The sequence below is a fragment of the Schistocerca piceifrons genome, chromosome 5, assembly GCF_021461385.2.
Source record: "Schistocerca piceifrons isolate TAMUIC-IGC-003096 chromosome 5, iqSchPice1.1, whole genome shotgun sequence".
NCBI lineage: Eukaryota > Metazoa > Arthropoda > Insecta > Orthoptera > Acrididae > Schistocerca > Schistocerca piceifrons.
The window spans coordinates 637030347-637038091 of NC_060142.1; the positions used below are offsets into that span (position 1 = coordinate 637030347).

Sequence of the window (7745 nt, forward strand, 5' to 3'; positions counted from 1 at the left end):
GATGGCTGTTAATCAGTTGAAATCGATTTGCAAAAGTGAATAAATGAAACATGATTTTGCGACTGTTTGCTGCATATTTGGTAATTTTATGGTTTACTGTCGCTGCACGACTTGGGAACCACATGGAGCCCACCATTCAAATGTGTGCCTGTCCTGCCACCTACAGCATTCTCTTAAGAGCAATAAGCAGACTACGACCTAATAATGGATAATGTCCCAAAACAGTCACACCACTTATTCGGTATTTCACTGCTGGTGCTGAACATGATTGCAGGTTAAGTTCCCCAGATATTTGCCAGACCCAAACACTTCCATGACATCGCCATACGGTATAGCCTGAGTTATTACTCCAAATCTCTCACTTCCAAGCCTCCACTCTCCACTGGCGTCGGTCTTCACACCACCTCAAGGTTCGGTTATCAACGACTACAGTGACCTAGATCTACGTGATTTCTCTGCTATTCACAATAGAGTGCCTGGCAGAGGGTTCAATGAACCACATTCAAGCTATCTCTCTACCGTTCCACTCTCGAACGGCACGCAGGAAAAACGAGCACTTAAATTTTTCTTTGCGAGCACTGATTTCTCTTATTTTATCGTGATTATCATTTCTCCCTATGTAGGTGGGTGCCAAGAGAATGTTTTCGCAATCGGAGGAGAAAACTGGTGATTGAAATTTCATGAGAGGATCCCGTTGCAATGAAAATTGCCTCTGTTTTAATGATTGCCACTCCAATTCACGTATCATGTCTGTGACACTATCTCCCCTATTTCGCGATAATACAAAACGAGCTGCCCTTCTTTGTACTTTTTCGATGTCATCCGTCAGTCCCACCTTATGCGGATCCCACACCGCACAGCAATACTCCAGAACAGGGTGGGCAAGCGAGGTGTAAGCAGTCTCTTTAGTAGACCTGTTGCACTTTCAAAGTGTTCTGCCAATAAATCGCAGTCTCTGGTTTGCTCTACCCACAATATTATCTACGTGATCGTTCCCATTTAGGGTATTTGTGATTGTAATCCCTAAGTATTTAATTGAATTTACAGCCTTTAGATTTGTGTGACTTATCGCGTAATCGAAATTTAGCTGATTTCTTTTAGTACTCGTGTGGATAACTTCGCACTTTTCTTTATTCATGGTCAATTGCCACTTTTCGCACCATACAGATATCTCATCTAAATCATTTTGCAAATCGTTTTGATCATCTGATGACTTTACAAGACGGTAAATGACAGCATCGTCTGCAAACAATCTAAGTTGGCTACTCAGATTGTCTCCTATGGAGTTAATATAGATCAGGAACAATAGATGGCCTATAACACTTCCTTGGGGAACGCCGGATATTACTTCTGTTTTACTCGATGACTTGCCGTCTATTACTACGAAATGTGACCTTTCTGACAGGAAATCACGAATCAGTCGCACAACTGAGGCGATACTCCGTAGGCACGCAGTTTGCTTAGAAGACGCTTGTGAGGAACGGTGTCGGAAGCCTTCTGGAAATCTACAAATATGGAATCAATTTGACAACCCCTGTCGATGGCACTTATTACTTCATGAGTATAAGGAGCTAGTTGTGTTTCACAAGAACGATGTTTTCTGAAACCGTGCTGACTATGTGTCAATAAATCGTTTTCTTCGAGGTACTTCATAATGTTCGAATACAGTATATGTTCCAAAACCCTACTGCAAATCGACGTTAGTGATATAGGCCTGTAATTCAGCAGATTACTGCTACTTCTCTTTTTGGGTATTGGTGTGACTTGAGCAATTTTCCAGTCTTTAGGTACGGATCTTTCTGTGAGCGAGTGGTTGTATATAACTGCTAAATATGGAGCTATTTTATCAGCATACTCTGAGAGGAACCTGACTGCTACACAATCTGGACCGGAGGCCTTGCCTTTATTAAGTGATTTAAGCTGCTTCGTTACTCCGAGGATATCTACTTCTATGTTTCTCATCTTGGCAGTTGTTCTTAACTGGAATTCAGGAATATTTACTTCGTCTTCTTTGGTGGCTCGTGAGGAGCTGCTCGGGCATTGTACCCTTTTCCTGTTATTGCCCTACGCTCAGTCATTGTGCTAGCTGGACTCCTGGTAATGCTTGGAACTCACGAGTGATTCCGCCCTCTGGTGGTCGTGTGATTTTTTATAAACAATCTCCGCAACGTTCGACGGACTTTGTCTGTCAGTAAATTACACTTCGCGTTTCCATTCCACAAACATACCACAGGAGCCGATTTGGGCAGCCTTAGAATATTTGATATGTCTCTGATGGATCTGCTATTCAGGTAACATCCAGTGACTAGTCCATGTTCGAAGTCACTGATGTCTACTGACCCACTCATTCTGCCGCTGCTGCGTCTCTGCTGACAACACGATTATCCCCGCCAGAGGGTCCGCCTGTCGTCACATCTTGTCGTCAGCTCTGCGTTACGTGGTGCTGCCCCTACACTTTTCATCAAATAGTGCATATGCAACAACACTTACTTCCTTGTAGTTTTTTGTTGTAAACCGAAAGCTCTCAGTGTTCGTAGAATTACAGCTTATTTCATATGGTGGTCTTAGTTTCTTTATTTGATAGTAAATCCGGTGAGATGACTAACGTGACCGAAACACAGTAACATCAGAGACTGAGCTCGTTACCTGCAATCTATTTATTGCGAAATAAAAGATTGTAAATCGAAAGAAAATTTATTCGTTTTAATAAACTCTGAACAATATCTCAGAACTCCAGTTATAAGATGAGTCCTTACAACATGACAGGTGTTCAGACGACGTCACGCCTGTTTACACGTGTCAACCACTATTGTTACACATGAATAATGTAAATGCTCCTACCACTCTCGAAGAATACATTTGACAGTTCCCATTTCACCATTACCACATGCATGGGCGTTTACCCAAATCATCAAAAACTATTTCTTTGAAAGCGTAGGTGAAGGATATGTGGACGATGCCATACCCATTTTACAGGCTACTGGCATTTTCTGTGACCTGATAAAAGCATTTGTCTGTGTGAACCACAGCATTCTCCTAAGTAAATTACAGTATTATAGTGTCACTGGCAATGCTGCGAAATGGTTTGAGTCTTATCTAACAGGAAACAAAGGATGTCGTTGCGAAATACCTGTGCAGTAAGCAGTCAGTCTTCATCTGACTGGGAATTAATTACATATGGTGTTCCTCAAGGTTCCATTTTGGGACCATTGCTTTTCATTATGTATATTAATGACCTCTCATCTGTTACACTGCCAGATGCTAAGTTTGTTTCAACAAACCAAGAAAAAGTTTGTAGGCTGCAAAAGCGTGTGACAAGAATCATTTGTGGTGTAAATTCAGGAAAGCCTTGTAGAAACCTGTTCAAGGAACTTTGTATTCTAACCACTGCTTCTCAGTATATTTATTCCTTAATGAAATTTGTTGCAAGTAATACATCTCTATTTCCAGCCAATAGCTCAGTATACAGTATCACTACTAGGAATAAAAACCATCTACATAAAGGCCTAAAATCACTTACCTTGGTCCAAAAAGGGGTCCAATATTCAGTAACACACATTTTTAATAAATTGCCAGCAACCATTAAAAACTTGGTTTCAGATGAAGCACGGTTTAAACAGAATTTGAAAGACTTTTTGATAGGCAACTCCTTCTACTCCATAGATGAATATATTAACAGAAACTGTTAAGTTAGTTTAAGTAAAAATATCTGTTAGATTTCAATTTTGACAACACTTCATCACACAACAGTCAAGATTAGGTACTTTGTGTATGATAAATTTATTAATAGTGGCTAACAGTGTTTCATTCTCACAGTGTGTTAATTCTATAAATATTAGTTGTCCCAGTTTACTGCATTGTATTAGCTTATTCTCGACTATCTCCTGACAAATGATCAAGGTAGTACGTATTATATTCAAATGTTTTATGTTTTTATGTCATACTTTCTGACATGTTCCACACCCACAAAAATTATCTCATTTTTTGGGTCTATGGAACTAAAACTGAATCTAATCTAATCTAGTTTGCGACTAATAACACAAGAAGAATTTCAACATTTACCAGCTTCCCACAAATAAAATTGGAACAAATCTTACATTAAATTGTTAACTGCCTATTGAACATTAGAGACTGCTACAGATGCTGCAGTAGATGATGTAGTTAAAAAACATTCTTTCTGTTAATTCAGTTCATATGCTATATCTATGAAGTTTTTTCCGTGCATAACCTCAGCTATAGCTCGGAATTGCACAAATATCCAAGTAACAGCTGTAATTTTCTGAAACTGCAAGTTTCGCATTATTGGACCTGTTGCGCAACTGATCGGCAGTATATGTCTTTCATTAAACACATATCCTGCGAAATGAGTTGTCACTGGTTCCTCCCAGGCATATTCTTTCAAGCTGACCGACTTCGTGTACATTTTACCAAAGGTAAATCGTATTTAATAGTTCGATTCCCTGACCTGTGAATCGTCCACAAAGGTCACTTCCACTGGTCATCAATACACTACCTCATTTGTCGGAAAAGTGAGATATTCGGGATTTTCCATTAACAAACTGTTTCAATTACATATTTGTGTACTCCTGATCAAATTTCCTTCTTTTCGTTTCTAGTTATAGAAGCAAAGAATTAATTTTTTTCTGAGCAATGAAGAACGCGTAGGTGGTTGCCGCAATACTGTTTCTAAAAGGCAAAGAAAACGTATGTTTCCACTGTATTGTAGGAAATCTGATTTCTTTCTACTTCGAAGAACTACCTGGCCCTTCAAACAAGTCGTTTCTCATAACAAAAAATTTATGCAATTCTTCTGTAAATATGTCTTCCATCATGAATGTTCCAGCTCATTTATCTTCGATCATATTTGGTAACGTGAACGCCGTACATATCAGTCCATAATTTTTCTACACGGAAACACACATTGCAAACTGAATATGAGCTTTATTTTTAAATATGGACTTTTCACTACAAATTGTTGAGTTCAACGCCTCTTGACATATCTACTGTTCCTTCTGAAACATCGAATGTTATTAAGCGAAGGGACGTAATTCTCTAGCTGCTGCAGACATAGTATAGAGCGGTGTAACTGTCAGCGCACAGCGCATAAAATTCTTTGTGGGATCCTTAACTGAATTTAAGAGTATGTTTACGAGACCCGGGGCCGTCAACTCTTTGATAGCTGGTGGAGTTTCCCTGTCGGGCCCAATAAAAAATGTTCCCCAGGCAACATGATGAACATTTCAGTATCCAGCCACCACACAGAACGTAAAACAGACCGTCACTTTATTATCTGTCGTGAAACGCTTCTCTAACGGTGAAAGGTATGACAAAATGGGAATCAAATTGTCCACGGTAAGAAACCTGGTTGTATTCATCGTGGTATATTTTTTATACTTTTATCGCTTGTGTTACTATTGATATCAAAGAGTTTATAAATGTTGTGTCATGACTGTTTTAATCTCTGACTTTGGCTAACATACGCGACATACGCGTTTTCTAGATGATATTTGTTAAAGCATGAATATCAAGAGCTCTAATGGAAAAACAGTATTAAGCAAAGAAGGGGAATCTGAAAAGTAGAGGGAACATACAAGGACAAAGAGCTTAAAGGGAATGTTACAGAAACCGAAGAGGGAGTAGATGAAGATGAGATGGGTAATATGATTCTGCAACAAGAATTGAGCAGAACACTGGAAGTCCTAAACCGTCACAAGGCTGGTGGAGAAGACGACATTCGCTCTTGGATACTGATATCCTTTAAAGAATCACACAAGATAAAAATTTTCTGTCTAGCGAGAAAGCTGTATGAGACAAAGGAAATACCCTTATATTGCAAAATCAATATAATAATTCCAGTTCCAAAGTAGATGTCGACATGTGCGAATATTACTGAACTATCAGTTTAATAGGCCATGGTTGTAAAATATTGGAACGACTAATTTACAGAAGAGTTGAAAAACTGGTGTAAGCCTATCTCAGGGAAGATCTGTTTGGGTTCCGCAGAAATGTTGGGACATGCAGACAATACAGACCCTACAGCTTATCTTAGAAGGTAGGTTAAAGATAGGCAGACCTATGTCTACACCATTTGTAGAGTTAGAGAACGCTTTTGACAATGTTAGGGGAATTCATTCTTTCGAATTCTGAAGGTAGCTGGGGTAAAATATAGGGAGTGAAAGGTTATACACAACATGTACAGAAACCAGACGACAGTTGTAGGAGTCGAAGGGCATGATATGGGAGCTGTGGTTGAGAAGAGTGTGATCTAGGCCTGCAGCCCCCCCATGTAATTCAATATGCACCTATAACAGCAAGTTCAGAGACAAGAAATAAAAACATTGAGATTTGCAAACTAAGTTGTCATTCACTGAGAGACATCAAAGGTATACACATGACGGTAGTGTCTGTTCCCGATAGAACAGTTACCGTGGATGACCATGCAGCTTTGCTAGAAATGAAATGATGTTTAAATGGACACCCTAGCTGCAAGCAGGCGTTGATGCACTTCATTGGGGACATGTTGAAAATGTGTGCCCCGACCGGGACTCGAACCCAGGATCTCCTGCTTACATGGCAGACGCTCTATCCATCTGAGCCATCGCTGGCACAGAGGATAGTGCGTCTGCAGGGACTTATCCCTTGCACGCTCCCCGTGTGATCCACATTCCCAACATGTCCACACCACTACATTCGTAGTGCGCCTAATAGATATTTGCCCATCATACTCATTACTCGTGGCAGATTAATCTACCAAGTTCCGTACGAGTTCGGGCATAGCGTGTGCGTTCGCACAAGAAGGTCAATAGCCGGGAAGCCATATTTTAACTATATATATATATATGACGGTAGTGTCTGTTCCCGATAGAACAGTTACCGTGGATGTAGTGGTGTGGACATGTTGGGAATGTGGATCTCACGGGGAGCGTGCAAGGGATAAGTCCCTGCAGACGCACTATACTCTGTGCCCACGATGGCTCAGATGGATAGAGTGTCTGCCATGTAAGCAGGAGATCTCGGGTTCGAGTCCCGGTCGGGGCACACATTTTCAACATGTCCCCAATGAAGTGCATCAACGCCTGCTTGCAGCTAGGGTGTCCATTAAATTATCATTTCATTTCTAGCAAAGCTGCATGGTCATCCACGGTAACTGTTCTATCGGGAACAGACACTACCGTCATATATATATAGATAAAATATGGCTTCCCAGCCATTGACCTTCTTGTGCGAACGCACACGCTATGCCCGAACTCGTACGGGACTTGGTAGATTAATCTGCCACGAGTAATGAGTATGATGGGCAAACATCTATTAGGCGCACTACGAATGTAGTGGTGTCGACATGTTGGGAATGTGGATCTCACGGGGAGAGTGCAAGGGATAAGTCCCTGCAGACGCACTATCCTCTGTGCCCGCGATGGTTCAGATGGATAGAGCGTCTGCCATGTAAGCAGGAGATCTCGGGTTCGAGTCCCGGTCGGGGCACACATTTTCAACATGTCCCCAATGAAGTGCATCAACGCCTGCTTGCCGCTAGGGTGTCCATTTAATTATCATTTCAAGACAGCAAAGGACTTGGAAGAGAACTTGAATGGAATGGACAATATCCTGTAAGGAGGGTGTAAGTTCAACATCAACAAAAGTAATGCAAGGGTAATGAAATGTATCAGAATTAAATCAGACAATATTGAGATAATTAGATCAGGAAACGAGATACCAAAGTTACTATATGAGAGTTGTTATTTGGG

The 7745-nt window shown here is 40.7% G+C and overlaps 2 non-coding genes across 2 annotated transcripts; one reads left to right on the forward strand and one right to left on the reverse strand.

The window, feature by feature from the left end:
* Nucleotides 1-6531: 6531 nt before the first annotated feature.
* Nucleotides 6532-6606, reverse strand: Trnat-ugu. The gene has a single exon. It is a non-coding gene; the product is annotated as a tRNA-Thr (tRNA).
* A 357-nt stretch (nt 6607-6963) lies between these two features.
* Trnat-ugu lies at nt 6964-7038 on the forward strand. The gene has a single exon. It is a non-coding gene; the product is annotated as a tRNA-Thr (tRNA).
* The last annotated feature ends 707 nt before the right edge of the window (nt 7039-7745 follow it).